This window comes from Balaenoptera musculus, chromosome 13, assembly GCF_009873245.2.
Source record: "Balaenoptera musculus isolate JJ_BM4_2016_0621 chromosome 13, mBalMus1.pri.v3, whole genome shotgun sequence".
NCBI classification, from domain to species: Eukaryota; Metazoa; Chordata; class Mammalia; order Artiodactyla; family Balaenopteridae; genus Balaenoptera; species Balaenoptera musculus.
The window spans coordinates 77,293,195-77,314,813 of record NC_045797.1 but is presented as its reverse complement, the minus strand read 5'-3'; the positions used below and the strand labels follow the sequence as shown (position 1 = coordinate 77,314,813).

The 21,619-nt window shown below is 46.9% G+C and overlaps 1 protein-coding gene across 4 annotated transcripts in view; it reads left to right on the top strand.

The window, feature by feature from the left end:
• The first annotated feature begins 10,997 nt into the window (after window positions 1-10,997).
• The window catches only part of KCNS3 (potassium voltage-gated channel modifier subfamily S member 3), a 34,013-nt gene continuing 23,391 nt past the window's right edge, over window positions 10,998-21,619 (top strand). For all 4 annotated transcript variants that reach the window (XR_005022299.1, XM_036872328.1, XM_036872326.1 and 1 more), the window contains exon 1: window positions 10,998-11,145. The gene's annotated coding sequence lies outside the window, so the exon portion shown is untranslated. The remainder of the gene's footprint in view (window positions 11,146-21,619) is intronic.

Sequence of the window (21,619 nt, the reverse complement as noted above, 5' to 3'; positions counted from 1 at the left end):
ATTTCTGTTGTTTAAGCCACCAGTCTATGATATTTTGTTATAGCAGCTAAGCGGAATAAGATATATGTGTGTGTATATATATAAATAGATATACACACATGTATATGTATATATATCTATATATGTATAAAACATTTAATTGGTATATATATATATATATATACCAATTAAATGTTTTTAGTATAAATATGTCCCATGCAATATTAGGTGAATTTTCTAAAAGAATTATTCTCTCAGAGAGCAACGATTTAAGGAAGCATATTAAAGAAATCAATGACATCATATGCACGTCTTAAATTTGTATGTATCCCTAGTCATATTTGAACACAAAAAAGTCTGAAAAACTAAAATATGTGTGAAGTACTGGACACTATATAAATGGATTAAAAATGTACACAGGTTTGGAATACCCTAGTCTGTTTGGCAGAGGGTCAGTGGTTTTCAGGGTTAGATTTTAGATGTGAGTATCACTAGATGAATTCATGGTTGAGGAAGAAAAGGAACAGCCTTAATTTTTTTTTTTGAAGAAGATGATGATGATGATTTTTTCATTTTGGTTTTCTCCAGAGTGCCAGCCCTGTTCTAGCAGCTAGTTGAGAGAATTCTCAGGAATGTTAACTGTTTGGTGGTGCTTGCGTATTTTATTTTATATAGAAGGAGTTGGAGGGCTGTTAGAAATGGTTCTCTGAGTGCCAGCCTGCCCTGAGGAGCTAAAGTTGGTACTTCCTGACAAGTGTGAATTCTCCAGCATCTCTGAGATCGCTGAGTGGCAGGCAGTTTTCTAATTGGGAGTGAGCTCTGATTGGTAAAGTTTTCTTCCAACACCAAGTGGGCTGGGGTCACCAGCGGAGAGAACTAAATCCATTGAGACTGGTGTTCAGAGGATAGTTTGGACAATTTGAAAAGAGTAAACTAGGATTACAGGTTTCTCACCAGCAAACAGACTGCCCAGGTGCCTGCAGGGAGGCGACGGATGGATGGGAACGTCAGCCTCTGCACCTGCTCAGGAGAGAGATGAACTGAGGTCTGTGAGAAGCAGTCTGAACTCTAATGAATGGCTAGACAAGGATTCCACGCTGAGGTTCTCCTGCCCTGCCAGGCCCACCCTCAGACCACTGGCATCACTTCCAGTGAGACACCTGAGCCATCTGGACTGGCAAAGGGACCCGTCTCCCAAAGAAGGGGATATGGCTAACAGCCATGTTGGAAGGAACCAGATATTATTCCCAAGTGGTGGATGAGAAAACTTAGAATTTCTCAAGGTTCTAAAGGTAGCAAGTGACATTTTAGATTCATGTCAACTTCTGTAATTATCCATACATTTTTATGGAGTCGGCTCTCCATATTTGTTTCTCAGTTGATTTTTGGATAGAATGCTCACCTCTTGAAAGCAGGGACTAAGTTCCTTCATCTTTGTGTTTTCCAAAGTCCTTAGCACAACATGCAGTGCTGAGCAAGCTCTCAGAAGACTGGGATCAGAGCCAGGGGGTGAGTTCTAGGAGACATCAAACTATACAAGCAGGGACTGAGTCAACTGATACACTCATTTAGGGGAACAGCCCTGGAGAGAGAAGGACAGAGGCTCAGGTAGGAGCTTAACTCACACTCGCATGGAAGTATCCCCCATGAAGGTGAGTCCCCATGAAGTCCAAATTGCCCCCCTCCCCCACTCATCAGGATTTTCCTTCTGACCCGGAACCCGTATGGGGGAGGGAAGGGGAGCCTCCCTTTCCTGCTTGGCCATGAGTGTACCTCTACGGTCAAGGATTGACTTACTGAGCTTTCTTGCTCTTGCTTGTTATGACTCAGCATTCCACTTCCAGTTCAGGATACAAGGTTATTGAAAATCACTCATATAATAGTTTAGTGCTCTGATGAAGGAGAAATCTGGGGCTTTCACAATCTCAGGGAACCACCGGAGCTCTCACCGTGTGTGGATATGAGAATGTACCTGTGTGAGGCTGTGAGTGTGTGTGATGCATATGTGCAACTTCCTGAGAGTATGTGTGTGCCCCCTGCAGGTGTGCGCACGTGACTGTACAGGCATGTGGATGAGGGTGCATGTGGACCCAAGTTCTGTACAGCAGATTTACAGTCCTAGAAATCTACCTACTAGTTCAGAAGGTAGAATTTTCTAGACTTATCAGTCCTAAAATGACCTAAGCCCAAACACTGATTTGGGTCTCCTGGTTGTGAAAATACCTGCGATGCAAGGCTGTACCACCATGAAACTTGACATTTCAGAAGCTAAAATGAATTCTTGAATTCTTGAAGTGTCTTATGTTTTAAAAAATCTCATAAGATCTTTAGGAACTAAATAAAATCGTAACTAGGTATAATATTTTTTAATATTAAGTATTTGTTGTATCAGTTGAGATTAGAATTGGTTGCATTAATACACATATACACACATAGTCCTACAAATAAATTGTTTATTTTTCTCTCAGGTAAAAGAAGCGTAGCCCTTGACATTGATATAACAGCTCTGTGAACTGGTGAGGGTCCCATATTTCAGTAGCTCACTCCACCATCCCTAGGATGTAACTTGTTCTCTTGGATCAAAATGGCTGCTAGAACTCTAGCCATCTCATCCACAATCTACACAGGAGTTGGAGGAAAGTAGGAAAAAGGGCATACCTACTCTTTTAAAAAAGACTCTCTGGAAACATCTTCAAAGACCACTTGGGCTTACAGGTTACTGTCTAATAGTTGGTATGGCCAATCTAGTTGCAAGAGAGACTGGGAAGTGTAATGTGTTTGGTTAGGGATGTGACTGCCCTGTAAATAAAAATTGAGTGACAAGTGGCAGTCCCCATCACATTCTCTAGTGCTCTTATTTCTCAATTATATTATCCTGCTAAGTTATCTTCACTCCCTGCCTGGTGCAAAAGGCAGGCGGTATCATCCCTCTGAATTGTGAGCTCTTGCAGGGAGGGACCCAGTTATCAATCATTCTGATCCTTTCTCTTCAGCTCCCTTCTTTAGCTTGGTATCTGGCATATTATTCAGCTCAAAATCCCCATTTTACAGGTGAGAAAACTGAGCCAAAGGGAGATGGGGTGCCTTACAATGCCATTTCAATTATGAGTGACAACATTTCTTGTTATACTAAAAAGAAGAGAGATCATTTTTCTATGTGTTTTTCCCCTTCGGCAAGGAAAACATGAAACCAGTCAGCATGAGGTAGGTCTTTGCAATAGGGTTCATTCCCACATGACTTCTAGCAGTGTCCCAGCCTCTGGTGAGAATACCTCCTGCCCGTGGCTACATTCCCTTTTGTTTTCTTCTCTGTTGGCATGAACTTCTACCAGAGCAGGCATGATGATGGATGCTTTACATATATGATTCACTTTAATTTTTTTTTTTAATTAATTTATTTATTTTTAGTTGCGTTGGGTCTTCGTTTCTGTGCGAGGGCTTTCTCCAGTTGTGGCGAGCGGGGGCCACTCTTCACTGCGGTGCACGGGCCTCTCACTATCAGGGCCCCTCTTGCCGCGGAGCACAGGCTCCAGATGCGCAGGCTCAGTAGCTGTGGCCCACGGGCCCAGCCGCTCCACGGCATGTGGGATCTTCCCAGACCAGGGCTCAAACCCGTGTCCCCTGCATTGGCAGGCAGACTCTCAACCACTGCACCACCAGGGAAGCCCCCACTTTAATTTTTTAACTCTTTGAAATAGGTGTCTGTTCTGATCACCTCCTATTCACCGCACTGGTGAAGGAGGGATCCCCCCCACTAAATATGAGATGGCTGAACACATAACCCCTGACACCGGACTGCTGAGGCTGACTGCAGGTCATTGCTCACATGTACTCACAGCCCTGGGGAGGAGGACACCACATGCCAAGCAGGGCGACACAGGGCTGCATTCAGGAGCTGTGTGAACCAGCAGGCTTTGCAGTGACAAGAAAATGACGTGACTCTTGCTTTCCACAGGAGGATGTTATTGGCTAGTTTGAGTAGTTTTGTGAACTGGCAGGGAGGTGAAACCCATTAGGCTGAGGACCCAGTGGAGTAGAGCTGGTCCAGCTGATACAGGAGACCTAGCCAGGAGGAAAGCCTTCCCCATTGGGTGGGGACATATCTGGCCGGAGCAGGGGTACTCATGGCTAAGCTTCTGCGGACCTGTGAAGTTCAACGATGTTAAGGCAGCACATGGAATCTCATAATTGGGGGGTACAATACAGTGTAATTATCCCCATTCTACATGGGAGGAACTGAGACCCGGGGAGGGTCAAGGTGAGACAGCCAGTAGAATGCTGAGTTTAATACCAAAAGGCTTTTTCCCTCCTTGATATTGCTGTGTATCACATCATTATCTTATTTGAACCCGACTCCCACCCTCTGGGGAAGCATCTTTCCAAGGACGAGACTGAGGGTCAGAGAGAGAGGTGAAATGCTCCAAGTCACCCAGTTAGAGAGTTAAAACTCAGGGTGTTGAGTCCAGGGTGCTTCACATGCTGGCACAGCTGCCTGTGGTGTTGGCCCTGAATCAGGTGGGTGGTCACAACCTGCTGGCTCCCATATCTCTGCTTAGCATAGTGTAGGACATGACCTTGGGGCTGCAGATGGGAACATCAGCAGTGTTTCTATAGCTCTGAGAATTCCTTAAGGACAGGACAAGAGACTGGACTGAACTCTTTAGGTAAGGGTGTTTTTGTCTGTTTGTTTGCTTTGGTTGCTCTGTGGAGAAATAACGACTAGGACCATTAAATTAAGCATATGCATATCCAGGGGTGATATTCAAAATACTTATAACTGCTAGAAAGACTGTCAGTTCTCACTGGGTCAGGCATTAACCCTTAGTTGGTGGATGGTGGAAATTTCTGGGGGCTCCTGGAGAAGGGGCTGGGGCAATGGGAAGGATACTCAGGAAGCTTGGGGGCAGGGCTACTTACCAACAAGTACGGAAATATTTCAGTATTTCTGTATCAGCCCCCTCTGGACTCTATGACCAGCAATCCTGGTAATATATTACCACCCTCAATTCTTTCCAGGTCCATAAGGTGATACGTGTGAGGTTCTTCATCCCAGTGTTTTTTATGGTGGTGGGGAATTTGGGCTATTCTGGGTGCCCGTCATTGGAGAGTGGATGACATACACAGTAATAAAGTAGAGATACACACAGACCAACAGGGATGGAGGTAAAAACCATCCCGCCGTGTGGAATGAAACACATGAGAAGATTGAGGTAAAGGTCAAATGACTATTTGCATAAATTTAAAATGTATGCATTCAAAACAACCATACACGTTTTGCAAGGGCACATGGAAATGAAGGCGATCAACAAGCTCATTAGAATGGCAGTCTATGGAGAGGGGGTGACAATGCAAGTGTGGAATGGGGAATAAAGGCAAAATAAACATTCAGAACAGGAGAAGTCCTTGTGTGTGCTAATGATGATAATATGCTATTACTGAAGGGTATTGAGTAGCCTTCTGCAACCAAGGGAAGGAAAGAAAGATGACTAAGTCAGTCCAGCTGACCCACACTCATAGGTCGCTGAAGCTGCATTTAAAGAGGAAGAGTGGATGCATCCAAGAGTGCCCTGCCAGCAGAGCAGGGCACTTACTTCCCATCTCGCTCCTCCAGAAAGATCTTTTGGTTCCTTCTCTCCGCCATATCTTGCTATGGCAGAACTGCCTCCAAATTATTGTGATAAGAAGCTATGATTTTCTTTTCAAAAGAAATTTTAATAGGAAATTTCTCCTGTTCCAGCAACTGAATGGGTCACTTCCACTGACATCCCATTGGAAAGACCTCAGTCGTATGCTCGCCCCTAGTGACATGGGAAGCTTGGACATGTAGACTTTATCCTGGGCAGCAATGTATCTTGTAGGATGACCAACTGTCCTGGTTTGCCTGGACTGAGGAGGTTTGGGACACTGGACTTTCAGTTTTAAAACTGAGACAATCCCAGGAAAACCAGGAAGAGTAGTTCACCCTACTACCTGGGTAACCATTGGAGATATTATTACTGAGGAAGCAGAAGAGAAAAGATCATGGGGTTGTTCCTAGCAATCTCTGTCATGGAGAAACTCTCTACTCTTCTAGTTGTAAATAAAGACTAGACCCTAAGTTCCATCATACAAATGAAGGATTATTAAAACAGGTGCAGAATTCCCCCAGAGGAAAACCCACCAGGTTGACATATCTGATCTTTGGTGCCTCTGAGTTTGCTTTCCTGCACCCTCCCTGAAGTCTGAAGCCCTGTCATCCATCCATCCATCCATCCATCCATCCATCCATCCATCCAATCACCCACCTTTTTATTCTTAAAGCAGTCACGGAACATCTGTAATGGGCCAGGCTTTGAAGGTACTGAGCTGAATAACACCATGTAATATCAGCCTTCAAGGAGCTCACAGTTTAATAGAGGAGACTCATTCCAAGCAGGGAACAATACTACAGGAGTATAACTGTACAAAGTATAATGAACCCAGTGGAAGGAACAACTAAATATGATTTGTGGGTTAAGGGAAAGGGTCACAGAATAGGTGATAATGATATTGGAGGTTGAGTTGGCATTTGCCAGGTAGAGAAGGGGGCATTATAGAAATAGAGTGTAGGTAGGGCCAAGGCTCAGAGAGCACACAATGAGCACAGGGGAAAGAAGGAGCTGATGTGTCAGATTGGAATGTGAGTGGAGAGTGTGTGTGTTGGGGTGGCGGAAGATGTGTAGGAATGCGTAAGACGGAGAGAAAATTGTGAAGAGCTTGACACTGGCTAAAATGATAAGTTTTGGCCAGATTATGAGCAATTTGGAAGTCCATCCCTTGGAGTATTTTTATGACCTGACTTCTCAGACAGAGCCTTTACTGTGCTAAAATGTATTATATGTATTGACAAGTGGAATGCAGTATGTGTGTGCCCAAAGCCTTTGACCATGGCACAGGTGTTCCGTGGAACTCACCTTGGGAGTCCTCAGAGGATACCTCCAGGTACCTAGGAGAGTGTTCCTTTGTGCCTGGAGACTTAAGCCATATTCTGTCACAGGGTTTTGTTTTGTTTTTTTTCTTTAATAATGTGTAAACGGTGTCCTTTTATCTGTAGAATTGTAAAAATTTTAGAACTGGCAAGGACTTTGGAGATCATCTAGTCCAAACCCAAACAGAACTGGAGAGGAGATATCACTGAGATGTTCAGAGGCAGAGGTGGATTAGAATTCAAGTCTTCGAACTTGAAGATGATAAATATTTAAGGCACTTTCAAAATAAAAATAATATAACAGGGCATTTAAAGTAAGCATACAAATGATTTTGTGAAAGAAGAGTGATCATTGTAGCAATAATCTGGAATTTTCTAGATTTGGTCTTGAGTTGCCTGGCATCCAAGCAAAGAGATCAATGTGATAGTTTATATCTTTCTTTTTACCTGATAGAAGGTAACAGAGAAATAAAGGATGATGGCCCCCATCCAGAGCAGGAGGAGCTGAGCAGCCCCATGACAGAGCCTTCAGTAACTCACTTCATAAACACGCAGACCCGGGCTTCCCTGCTGGCGCAGTGGTTGAGAATCTGCCTGCTAATGCAGGGGACACGGGTTCGAGCCCTGGTCTGGGAAGATCCCACATGCCGCGGAGCAACTGGGTCCGTGATCCACAACTACTGAGACTGCGCGTCTGGAGCCTGTGCTCCGCAACAAGAGAGGCCGCGATAGTGAGAGGCCCGCGCACCGCGATGAAGAGTGGCCCCCCGCTTGCCGCAACTAGAGAAAGCCCTCGCACAGAAACAAAGACCCAACACAGCCAAAAACAAACAAATTAATTAATTAATTAAAAAAAAACCAAAACCAAAAAAACCCAAAACATGCAGACCCTATAGAAGGTCCTGGAAATTCAGTCTTCAAGGCGCTCATTGCCTGGTTGCATATAAACAATTAAATTCAATGTGGCAGATGCTATGGTATTTGCAAAGGGAGAGGAGATACGTAACTCAGGACAGGAAGGGGGTCTTTCCAGAGGGTAGTAATTATGATTGAATGGCATCCCAATACAAAGGGAGTTTGTTGAATAAAGAAGGGTTTGGCGGAGGGTATTCTAAGCAGAAGGCAGGGAAACATGAAAAAGCCTGGGGGCTTTGGGGAATTGCAAGTGTTTAACGTGCTCATATTGGCTGGGTAAAGACTAGCGAATAAAAGGCACCAACTGAATAAATGTTGACCATCATTACTAATACCCCTTCACGCTCCAACTTCCCACCAGAGATGAGAGCCTCTTCATATCCACATGTAGACCTATCCCCCATTTAAAAAGCAAATTAGTACTTCCCTTGCCTCCAGGGTGACGCCCAGCTGTTTTCTGTCATTTGGACTTTAGCGAGAATGAAAGGTCAAGGGCTGCTTTGGGTGGGGAGAGGGAAGGGAGTACAGGGACGTGTGGGTAAGTGGGTGAGAGAGGGAGACCCTGAAAATGAGATGTGTCCAGAGCAAGGAGAATGTGGAGCCCTGGAAGACAGGCTGCACAAAGCCCACATTTGCTTGCGACGCCTCCACGGACTCTGGGAATCTTCTCTGAAACCATGGAGGGTGAGCGCTGTCCTCAGCTGGTGATTAACCCCTTACAGCCCAGTGCATGGCTTGCCCAGACGCTTCCCTGTGGGCAGGGTTAGTGAAAAGAAGACGGAGTGTTGTATCATGCGGCAAAAAGACATTTTGATGGGGTGGGAGGTGGGTGTGCGGAAGGAGGGAGATCAGAGCATGTCAGTCAGACAGATCCGTGCATGCACCGTGGTGATGGAGACTGAGGCCAGAGGAAGGGGCTCTAGACACAGGGGGTGAGAGCGTGGCTGTGTGTGTGTGTATAGGAGTGCATTCACCACTTGGCCTGACTCAACCTTGGTAAACTTTCAGGGAACAGACACGCTTTTTATGGTCCACGCAATGCTTTCCTGTTTCTTATTTCATTGGCTTCACATGATCACCCTTTGAGGGAGAAACTTTTCTTGTAGATGAAGATACCAGGGCTGAAAAAGCTAAGTGACTTGCTCGCAGGGCTCCCCACAGGGTACAGCAGGATGAGAACCCAGTTTGTCTGACTCTCAAATCTGTGCCCCTTCTACCCCGTCCCCCAAATATGCCCAGAGTGGAGGCCTGACCTTTCTGTGCTCAGCTTTCACAGATGCCAAGTGGGGGCCCTTTCCGAGCCCCCTTGTGCGCCTTCCCTCCAGTTCACATGTGCCATCCAGACCCTGTGAGAAGGACCTCACTCCAGACTCTTCTGCACTGCAGATGCCTTCTGCAGTGCTTAGAGATTCGGAACATGGTTCATTCTCAAGTAAACAATGCCGGACTTTTGGGATAAGCTTAGTGATTTAAAAATGATTTAACAGCTAACTGCTGGAAGAGACCTGGAAGCATTCTTCTCAGGTGTTGACACAATGTAAACATATTTTTAGAATAATCTTAGATTTGAGGCTAAAGATGATGAATGGTGCATGAAAATTTACCTTTCCAGCTGCTTGCTAACAGCAGTGTAGACAAATGCTTTGGCTCCTCTTCCACAGAAGAGGGCGCAGGCTTGGGGGAGCTAAAGAACCATGGGCTCAGGGTCAGAGGGCCCCCAAACAACTGTTCTCCAGGCACCTGAGCCCCCCACCTCGCCTTCCATGAGCCAAATGAAAATATTGGAGGCTGAGGGAAGGCGGGTCTGCCATTCCTGCCTGCTGCTACCCTCTCCTCTAGCCAAACCTCCCTGTAAGGTGCAGGTTTGACCTTCTAGAAGCCTACCAGATACTGTACCAGATACCTGAACCCTGTAAGGTGCAGGTTTGACCTTCTAGAAGCCTACCAGATATTGCTCCCTTACCTCTGACTCCCACTGTGGGCTGTGATCGAACAAAAATGACGAGAAAAACCCAAAGACACCATCGGGTACTTCGATGAGGTCAGAGAAAGTGTCTTTCACCTTTTCCATACATCTCTTTGCCCCCACCCCCTCCCCCCGCGGGCCTGGCTCAGGGTCTGGAACTCAACTATGTGTGGTCTTGCTGGGTGCTGGTCTGAGGCCAGTGATCAGAGGGTGCCGGGTTGGGGGCAGCTGGCAGATTGCCTGATGTGGGGCGGGAGCCCAAGGAACACTGGGCACCTACAGCTTGGCGCAGCTGGCTCTGAGGAATTATTGCAAGTCTGCACAACTTAAAAATCTGCAGTTTGGGGGCGGGCGGGGGAGCGCGGGGGTGGGTCCCCGAGCGTCCCATTTCTCCTCCGGGCGGTTCACTGAGCGTTCTCGCTCACTGCAGAGGGGCGGGCGATGCCTTTGGACCACACGCCGGCCTTGCTGAAGTCCTGGTTCGCTCCTCAACCTCGGCAGAAGGCATCTTCCTCTGACCTTCTGGAAGGGGACCGGACTCGTCCTCTTTCCGCTCAGTGCCTACGTCCGCCACCTCTTCTGATTTGGTAAGTCGAGGAATGGAGCGTGTGAAACAATCTTGTTCTGCACTGTGCGTGAGTCTTCAGGCAGCCGAGCTGGTGGTAAACAGGCAGGACCTGCGTCTGTTTCCTCCTTCGCACTTTGTTTTAAAACAAGTTGGGGGCCGCGATACTTACTAAGAAAATCCCGGCAAATTCGCAGGGCTTTGCTTGGGAGGAGAGGCGGTTGCCGGAGCCGCCTGGGCCGCAGAGGAGGTCATCTGTCTCCCACAGGTTCAAGGTGCTCCCAGCCCCGGAGGGCTCGCAGGTGGGAGGCGCGGGGCGCGCTCCGATTCCTCCCCCGGACTGGGCGCGCAGCTCCACGGGTGACTCTGCACTTGGGTCTGGGCGGGGGCGCGCGCCCCGCGGGGCCGCCTCTCTGTCCATCCAACAGTTCGCCTGCCGCGCGGCCTGACCCCGGCAGCCAGCAACCGCCCGCGGCACAGCGCCGCGCTCTCGGCCCGGGGAGCGCCGGCTGGGAGCCCGAAGCGAGGCGGCGTGCGGAGCTGAGACCAATGGGGCGGCGGCCGAGCGGCCGGCCCCGCCCCGCCCCGCCGGCGGCTCCCGGGCGCCGCGCTCCTGCCGGGCGGGACGGACAGACGGACCGACGCGGGCCGCCCGGCTCTCCTCGCCGCCGCCGCCGCGGCGGGCGCAGGGCCGCGCGGAGACGCCTGATCCCTGCAGCGCCGGCGGGCGGCGTCGCAGAGCGGAGCCAGCCAGAGGCGCCGGGACTCCCGCAGGTAACCTGCTTGTGTCCCCTCCTCCCCGTGCGCTCGGGAGACTTCTCCGTGCGACCCCGCAACTTTCCCCACCTTTTGCTGCCCAGCCCCGCCGTGGCCCAGGTCACGGGTGCACGACCCCGCAGATCTACACCCGCAGGGGACTTTGCATCCTGCTGGGCGCCTGTCTCCGGCGCTGTCCATCCTCCGGTCCCCAGACCTGTCGTTGCTGGAGTCCTAAGGATCCGCCTGTTGCGCGGGCTGCCGGCAGCCGAGACAGTGTCTGGGTGCCTCGGAAAGCCGCAGGGAGGGTGTCTAGAATCCGCTCTTGAGCGCGAGGTGGAGGACCGATGGAGGCGGGAGAAATCGAGGAGCCGGGGAAAGGCGGCACTTCGCGGAGGGGCATCCCTGGGGCGTTCCCTTAGCCGGGAAGCCGTTCCTTCTCTTCCTCGAGAGGAGGCGCTTTCCTGACCAACGTAAGTGCTTCCCAGGCCGCCGCTCCGCCTTCTTCCTTGTCATTCTCCCCTCCCCTTTGCCCTGCAGCGGTGCGAGGCGCCCCGCGACAGTTGCTGGGAAGAGCGCACCCAGGGCCCTTGCTCTGGTGCCGCGCTGCGCCCAGGGACTGCGGGCGCGCTCCGGGTGCGAGCGGCTTGGGGCTTGCAGGGCCCGTGTTGAGTCGCCCGCAGACTGCGTTTGGATCAGTGATAGCGATGGGAGTGGGTGCCTCGGGGTCGGGAACTTTCCTTTCCCGCGCCTCCCTGGATGGCTGCCCGACTTCTGCAGGTGAACGGGCTGGCGAGCGAGGCAGACCTGCCGGCAGGGGCCCCGGCGAGCCGGGCTGGGCGCCTTTCGCATTGCAGGGATCACTCTGAACCGCCACCCGCGCCGCTTCCCCGGCTCTGCCTCTTGTCGTTTGTGCCCTTGGTGTCTCCAGCGTCTCGGCGGGGGTCACTGAGCCGGTAGTCTAACTGAGGCAGCCCACGACTGGGGTGGACGGCAGCAGAGAACCACCTCCACCCGCGGGAATGGCCCTGGGGCCCTAGTTTGATGCTGGGGCGTGGTGGTGGGGTGTTTCTCCTTGCCCTCTTGGAGAGTAGACTCTTGGTTTTTGTCTTTCATGTCACCCTCCGAGAGAGGAGCAGGTGAGATAAACCGGATCAGAAACCTTCCCCTCCCTTTTCATGTATTTGCTTAAGTGATTTGCATAAGCACTGGCTTAGAACTGTGTAAGTTACCCCTAGTTGCTCCCCTTTCTAGACTACTTGCAAATACCTGCCCAGGTAAACAGGAAGCAAGCATTTTCCTGAGCACGTGCCCCCTTGCTAAAGGCAGATGCCCTAGTGCCTCTCTCCCCACATGTCTCAGGCTGAGAGAGGGTGGCACTGATTCTGTGGTTGAACTTGGTGCACTGGGCAGGCCTCATTCTACCTCTGTTGTAAACTGCTTGAGGACACTGATTCACTCAGAATGTATCTACAACCAGCCCACAGTGGCTGGGCCAGTCCTTGGTCATACCCAGAGCATGGTGAAGTTTCTGCCTCCCAGTCTATTCTGTTTTTCCTCACCAGATTCGTTCCTTCTCCTGTTCTAATATTAAATTAGCCATTTCAGAACTAGGAATTGTCAATATTAGGGTAGGGAGGAGATGAGACTGAAGTACTCAAGGATTCTGAAGCCAGAGCATGTTGTGAATATTTTAAGGAGACTTGCAGGATCTGTGTGGACTCAGGCTTGTGTCTGAGCCATCATTACCTGGAAAATCAGCCTGAACAGAAAAGCCATTAATGAATACAGCAAAGCTAAGGTTTTGCTGGTTAAGTGTGTGAGAGCAAATTGGGAGGTTGGAAGCAATCTTTGTTCTGTTCAGAAATGTTAAAATATTAAAAAGCCAATGCTCTGACACTGGAGTTTGCCAGCAAAGCACTAGCTAAGTTTTTTCTTCTTCCTTATTATTATTATTATTATTATTATTATTTTTAAAAAGTAGGGGAAGAGTGGGCACTTCAGCCACCTCCTCTGTCTTCAGTGGATTTTGCCCTTCGCTGTAATCCTTCACAGACCCTGCCTCCCTCTGTTCTACCAGAGATCTCCATCTGCCCTGTGTCTGGCATTTGGGGCTGGGATGTGTGTCAGCTTCGTGAGAGAGCAGGCATCACAAGGGTTTTCCTCCACTTCTTTTTTTTTCCTGGCCTCGCCCTGAGAGGCATGCGGGATCTTAGTTCCCCAGTTCCCCAGACCAGGGATTGAACCCAGGTCCCCTGCAGTGGAAACGCGGAGCCTTAACCACTGGACAGCCAGGGAAGCCTTCTTTCTTTCTTTCTTTCTTTCTTTTTTTTTTTTTTTATAGATGACATTTATTGTCTGGATACCATATGCCAGCTATGCTGCTTGGCACTTTTCCAGGCATTATCTCATTTAATCCTCAGAACAGCCCCATTGGGAAGTGAGGTTTCCCTTCTGGGTCACACTGTTTCAGTGGGAGCCAGCAGTAGATGGAGCCCCTGCCGGGCATTCTGAGCCTGATGGGAGACCGCAGGGTGGGGCTGAGCCTGAGGTCTCACTGGCAGGTGAGGACAGCTATCCAGGGTGGGGTGAGGCAGAGGGGCAGGTGGGCGTGCTTATTGTCTCTGCTGATCAGGTGTCAGGAAGGTAGATCTGCCTGGGTGCCACTTGTGTGAAAAACCTACTAGGACCGGGGACCTGGGTTCTAGCCTGATTCCTACCTGCTTATGGCTCCTTGACTCAACATAAGTCACTTTGCTTCTCTGAGCCTCAGTCTATTTAGCTGCAAGGATGTAGACATCTGACATTGTTGTTACCCTGTACTAGGCACTATGCTGAAAGCTCTCCATGTATTAATTCACTTCATCCTGATGACAACCCTAGAAGATAGGCTCTTTTTTTTTGTTTGTTTGTTTGTTTTTTGGCCACACTGTGTGGCATGCGGGATCCTAGTTCCCCGACCAGGGATCGAACCCTTGCCCCCTGTGGTGGAAACACAGAGCCTTAACCACTGGACCACCAGGGAAGTCCCATCCTGTGGTTTTTTGTTTTGTTTTTTTTTTTGGTAGGCTCTTTTATTATCCCATTTTAATTTAATTTGATTGTATTGGCGTAAAACAACAGAAAAATGTTCTCTCACAGTTCTGGAGGCTGGAAGTCCCAAATCAGGGTTACCCACAGGGGTACACTCCCTCCAGAGGTTCTGTGGGCAATCTGTTCTTTGCCTATTCTAGCTTTTGGTGGCTCCAGGCATTCCTTGGCTTATGGCTACATAACTCTGACCTCTGCCTCCATGAATTAACCTATTGTAGATGAGAAAAAAGAGACAAATGAGTATCGTGTGCAAAGTCACATAATGAGGATGATGTGAAGCCAGGATTCTGTCCCTGGCAATCTGGCTGTGGAGCCACTGTGAGATTCTGTCCTTTTTGTTTATCCCTATAGCCCCGACACTGTGCCCTGCGCTTAATAGGACTCAGACTGGGCTTGTTGAATGGTGACAGGGAGAGGTGGCTTGCTGTTACCAAGCGACTTTTTGGCCCCCTCTCTCCCCTTGGAAAGAAACTTGAAAACTATGCAAGAAAAATGTTCTTTTTTCTTTTGCCAAAGTTATCCTCTTTCCAGTGGAATTCTGCCCAGCTAGTTGGGAAAAAAGGAGACAGATCATAAAGATTGTGGGCCAAGTCCATCATCTTTGTGTCTCACAAGGAGGGCAGTGGATGTGGAGGGTCCTTGGAGGTGGTGGAGTTTGAATTTCATCCTGAAGCTGGCTTTTGGTTATTGCTCTTGGCTAGTCAGGGTGCTTAGTTGGAGCAGGGGAGGAGGAGAAAGTACTTTTTACTGTTGTTATTTTATTTTGCATTCAGTGACGTGGTAGGTGAAACTTGGAGAGAAATCCCAATTGTGGTGAACACAACAACGATGTTTATAATGTGCAGTCAAATGTCGAAGCTGATTTAGAAGAATTCCCATCCTTGTCTTCCTTTATCATTTCTTTTAGATCACCTTTGGCAACTTTGCAACACACACACCTACCCCTTATAAAAGGAAACTCTTCTTGCTAAGCTATAAGTAGTTCCTAGATTAGGTTGTAGTGTTTTTCTTTGTGGGCAAAGGGGTCTTGCTGTTTCTGGAATCCTGAAGAGCCTTGCATCATGGTGGTTTTTTTTTTTTTTCAGAAGCTTTTCCAGAACATTTCTGCTTACTTTCTATTGGTCAGAATTGTGTAAGAGGCAGAGAAAGCAAGCAGCTTTTTTTAAAAAAAAATTTATTCTTTTAACTTTTTATTTTATATTGGAGTACAGCTGATTAACAATGTTGTGTTAGTTTCAGGTGTACAGCAAAGTGATTCAGTTATACATATACATGTATCTATTCTTTTTCAAATTCTTTTCCCATTTAGGTTGCTACATAATATTGAGCAGAGTTCCCAGTTGCACCATGGTTTGCTTGGAGTAGATACCTTATAAAATAGTCTTTAACTGCACAAGCGTTGGATGATAAAGGCCCAAGACCCCCTTTTAGGCAGTAACGGTACAGATCAGCAGTTAATGTTGACAGCAGCTGGCTACAGTGTGGTTGCCGAAGTTCCTAGCGAATGAAGCATCCTGCTGGGGTCCTGAGCAGATCAGCTGAGCTCAACGGAGCACCCAGCAGATGCTCACCAATGTTGACTTAGTGATTAACTTCTGTGGTCGTGTATATATCCTCTTTACATATACAATTATGCACAAGCTTTTATTCAACAAGTATTTGAGTACTTACCCCATATTATGTACAAGGCTGGGGCTGGGTAGGAGACAGACATTAAACAAATAAATGCAAACATTTGAGCAGTGGCAAATGTTCTAAAGAGCTTCATCTGGGAGAGTAGCAAGGGTGGGAGGGTGCTAGTTTAGATGGGGGAGCTGGGAAGACCTTTCTGAGGAAGAGACTTTTCCTTCTGAGGGATGGAGAAGAGTTTATCACGTGCAAAGGCAGAGAAAAAGATGTCTGGGCTGCAAAGCGTGTGAGGATTCTAAGGCAGGAATGAGCACTGATGGTTGGAGGAACTCCAGGAGAACCGGCCGGGGCACTGGGAGGAGGTTGGAGAGGAGGGCAAGGGCCAGATCACGCTGTGCGCTTTGGGCCAAGTTCAGGGTCTTAGAGTTTATCCCGAGGGCTCCGGGAAGGAGATAATGGAGTAGTGGCAGGGGAGTGTCAGTTTGTGTTTCTAGAAGATCACCTGTGAAGGCTGTGAAAACGATATTAAAGAAGAAAAGATTAGAGAGGTTCCAGCATGGCAGTTGGGAGCTTAGTTAGAGGCGTGCTGGGGATGTGGAACCTCAAGCCAGCTTGGACTGAGCGAGAACGAATGGGCGGTGAGGAAGTGGAGACCTGACAGGTACAGGTTGATTATGAAACAAAACAGAGACAGGGTGAGTGCAGGGGAGGGTTTGCATTTATGTCTGTCTATGTGGAAGGTGACCGTGGCTGAGGTTAGGGAGCTGAGTCCAGCTCCTCAATAAACCAACACATACCCATCTCTGTATGTGGGGTTACATGGTACGTACTAGCACTTCTAGAAGGTTAGACATTTGTCTGACTCTGTCTCCAATCGCTGGGTAAGTTTAAGCGTATCACTTGTCCTTCCCTGGTTTTTTTTCCCACAGCCTGGAAATTTTATGATTAAAAAAACAGATAATCTTTCTATGAATATTCTTCTCCCATAATGTCATTTATATGTGTTAATTTGGATTGTTTTTATAAATTGAATTAGGAGAACTATGAGTGGGTATGTGGGAACATTTGTGGTGAGATTCTAAGCATTTGGTCCTTGATGATCACCAGTAAGCTGCTTTCGAATTGGCTTAAATGGAGAGAAATCAGTGGTCAGCGTGGTGGCGAGGAGATGTCAAGCCTCTCCAAGATGTATGGGGGCGAGGCCCAATGGAGAGCTTGAGGCATGGCTAGAGGCCAGTTTTCTGTGTTTCAGTGGAATCCTCCTTTACCAGGTCTTCCTCGGCACATGAGACTCTTCCTCTTTACCCACTGGTATCTTGTAAAAAGATGCAAGAGAGCAACATATGATCTGTAATCTGGGAACCCATGTTCAGTGGAATGTGTTGGCCTAAAGATCAATAAGGAACATCACAGATAGCCTGATGGAGTCTTGAAGAAGCGGTGGAGTACCCAGTGACCAATTTATAGTTGTAGGGAAAGCATAAACACATAATTGAAAATTACTGCAAACATTGGTTAAGAGGCCTTTTGAAGACTTCTTTCAGTGATGGTGACTTATATCCCGGCAAATAATTAGTGTGTTGAGATAAAAGAATGTCAGCAGACTAACATTTTGGGCTTGAACATGTTTACATTTTTTCACTTACATTCTTCTATGAACTGGTTTGGCTTTCCTAAGCCCTGATTGGCCTGCCAAAGTGAACCTAAAATCATCTCCTATGATTTACTTAAGGTAAAGAATTTATTTGGCTAAAGAGATGGGAGAACTCCGTGGTTAAAGATCGTGGTTTGCAGATATGGATACGCCTGGGTTCTGGCAAAAGTATTTCAGCACTTTTGTCATTGAGGTCAGTAAATCATATCTTCTGGGTAGTGTTTTCTTGTGGGTTTTTTTTTTTTTTTTTAAGATTTCAACTTTTTTTTATTTTTATTTTTTAAAATTTTATTTATTTATTTATTTATCCATGGCTGTGTTGGGTCTTCGTTTCTGTGCGAGGGCTTTCTCTAGTTGTGGCAAGCGGGGGCCACTCTTCATCGCGGTGCGCGGGCCTCTCACTGTCGCGGCCTCTCTTGTTGCGGAGCACAGGCTCCAGATGCGCAGGCTCAGCAATTGTGGCTCACGGGCCCAGTTGCTCTGCGGCATGTGGGATCTTCCCAGACCAGGGCTCGAACCCGTGTCCCCCGCATTGGCAGGCAGATTCTCAACCACTGCGCCACCAGGGAAGCCCTTCTTGTGGGTTTTTAAGATCCCAGTTTTCTAAGTGTGGTACCCTCATGAGGCCACTGACATAAGACCTCTGCCCGCCCTCCACCCCTTGGTCATGAGCTATTGCCTGGCCAAGATTTAGCCCCTAGGCTGTTTCAAGGTTGGGCCTTCTTGGTGAAGCTTGTCTCCTCTGCGCTAAATGTGTAAATAAAAAGTGTCATTATGTGACAGTGTTTATCTATCTATCTATCTCTCTATCTATCTATCTATCTATCTTTGCTGAGGTGCAAAATGATATCAGTATCCCCATACATTATCATCTCCTTAAATCACAAATCCTACAGTGTAGGCTCTCCAAATACGCAAAAATAGGAATCTTATGAAAGTTCATGTGGGGCCTGAGAGCTTCACCTTTAAGCAGTTTCCCCAGGCTTCTGGATCTAAATAGAAATCAAATGTCGGCATGGTGCCTCTTTTTGGTGCTGAGCCCTGAGTTCTCTTCCCCCAGCTCCTCCAGACTTAAAATGCGGAAGGTGCAGCACACTTTGCCTTCTCATCTTGTGTCTTTTATACGGCACTTTGAAGTAGAGAGTACCCAGTAGGATGTACAGTTATGTAATGTGGCCCTAAAATTCCCTGGCTTTGCTTTTTGCCAGTTGCTCCTATCACCCATATCAACAGTTGCACGCCAGCAAGCCCTGTTTTACAATCCTTCATTGGTAAGTTAGTGTCAGCAACTCGGAAATAATTCCCACTTAAGCGTTATGAGGCATTGGGGTTAGGTTTCAGAATGCCCCACGAATGCAGAGTTAAGTCCTAAGGAGTGGGGCGGTAGATGGCTTTGAGCAGTGGACGTGCAAGACTGTGTGGTGTAGACGGGAGGGGATGGAGCTCTCTCTCCTGGGAACAGGGTCCTGCCCCACACACCCATCTTCTCAGGCGCACAGCCTAGAGGAGGAAGGACGCCCGTTAGTGTGGGCTGCTTAGCTGATTGGGCGAAATAGACAAATCCACAAAAAAGCACCGTATCGGGTAGAGAGTTTCAGTTTTGCAAGGTGAACGGTTGCACAGCATCATGAATGCATTTAATACCATTGAACTGTACACTTCAAAATGGTTGAGATGGTAAATTTCAGGTCATGTGTATTTTACCACAATAAAAAAATTTGGAAGAAGTAGAAATTGAGATTCCAGTGCTATGAAATAACATTTTCAAGTGTTTTTCTCTCAGGACTTTCCATGCTTAAAAATTATTGAGAAACCCCCAAGAGCTTTGGTTAATGTGGGTTATATCTGTCAATATTTATATTAGAAATGAAAATAGATGCATTTCAAAGTATTTAATTATTAATTCATTAAAAATAACGATAATCATCTCATAACATGTTAACATAAATGGCATATCTTTATGAAAAGTAACTATCTTTTTTAAACAACAAAATTATGAGTGGCATTGCATAAATGGCATATTTTTATGAAAAGTAACTATCTTTTTTAAACAACAAAATTATGAGTGGCATTGTTTTACACTTTTACAAATTTATTTACTGTCCGGTTTAAAAGAACACAATGGAATTCTTAGAGTTTCTTCTCTATCAAGTCTGTTATGTTTTCAAACATCATACATCCTCTGGAAAACTCCATAGGACACTTGTGAGAGAATGAGAGGGAAACAGGAAAATAACATCTTAGTTTATTATGAAAATAGTTTTGACCTCATGAATACTTTAAAGGATCTTAGGAACCTCAGAGTTTCCTGACCACACTTTGAGAACTACTGCTATAGAATAAATCTCCAGCCAAGTTAATTTTTGGTTGTGTTATATGTTTTCGTCTCTTTTCATCTAATATTATCTGAATTTGAACTTTAGCAATTCCATATATTGTTTGTCTATGATTTCAAATGAAAGAACTAGGTGGCTCCTTAAAAAAAAAAAAACTATCGTATCATTTGTTTTTCTCAAGCATGCATTTTTATTTACTATGGAATGAGGACTTCCTTCTAACATCTCAGAAGGAAAGTCTGCACCCCTCCAGAGGCTGTGCTGAAAGCTGTCCCTGGGGCTCTGTCCTACTGTCACATGTTACTGCTGCGCTCCCTGGAGGGCTTGGGGGCTCTCCTTTTCTTCCTTCCTGTTCTATCCCACCTCATTCTTCGTTGTATGGAGAACTTGGAAACTCAGAGAGAGGTGAGCACACATAGGACATAGATTGGAGAAAGGAGAGCTGTGAAAATTTATTTTAATACATCAAATTGAAAACTTTCTGACCTGCATCACCAGGGATCTCATTATTTTATAATTTTTTTCATATTGATAAACTATGGAATTCGTCATAGCGGATAGTTCTGGGCAAAGGATTAAAAAAAATCCTCCCAGGATGGTTTTCAGGAGCTGGATGTGGATGTCTGTGAAGCATAAAAACATTTTTTCTCCCTTCCAAATAATGGATTAGGTGTTCTATAAACCATCATATTTATTAGATGCTATATAAACCATCATATTTAAAATGTTAAGTGAAACTTCTTTTTTCACCCCATGAAATAAATCGTCACTGTGGCAACTTACTACAGCAACAGACATTTGGCTATTTTCAGAGTTTTGTTGTAAATATGCCAAGGATTTCTGATTTGGCAAAATCTGTGACTCCTAGCTGCAATAAATACTTTTCTACAATCCTTTGGAAAGACCATAACATGTCAGGTGTGCAGACTAGGTAGAAACAATAGCTTGGTCAGGCATTCTCATCCTGTTGTCCTGGAGTCTCCAGGAAAGACTGTATGATGTGAAGGCACCTTCCAAACAGCCTTCTCCACTCTTTTGAGCAGGAAAATCCTTGTCTTTTACCCTCATGCAGAACATTAATTTAGTTATGCTTCCACCAAACATCTCTCCCACTTCTCTGCTGTATATCAGACGCTGATACCACTGTGTATTGGTGATATTGCTTACAAATATGGTTCGGTTCTGCAAGCATGGCGGGTGGTGCCTATGTAGCATGAGATGTGTATGTGGATGCGTGTGCACGTGCGCACACGTGTAGTACATCAAAGGGGAGTGTCCTGGAAGAGGTGACATTGGAGCTGATTTCTTGAAGACAAAACTGGAACTAACTGGAAAAGAAGGGAACAGAGGGAACAGCTTCAATGAGAAAGAGAGTGAACCGTAAGGTTGGGGATGGGAAAGAATCTGATGGGGCTGAGGCAGAGGGGTTGGAAGTACATTAGTGGACGCAGCCGTCAGAGAGGCAGGCAGGAATGTTCTTGCTTTGACATTAGTGGAGGAGTTTGAACTCTATCCCAAACACACTGGGGAGCCACTGAAGCTTTATCTAAACTACACGTTCTGACTTGTAGTTTAGAAAAGTCTCTGGCTGCCTGCGGAGGCGGAAGGGGTGTCAGTGAGAAGGGGGGGCAAGATGCCGTCACTGACTTGTCTACTAGTGGGATTTGGGTGCATTAGAGCGGGGCCTCTGTCACCCAGGTAGTTAATTTGACCTGTTCCTTAGACTTCTACATTCTTTATCTTTATATTTTAAGGTCAAGAATAGAGAACTCTCTGGGAA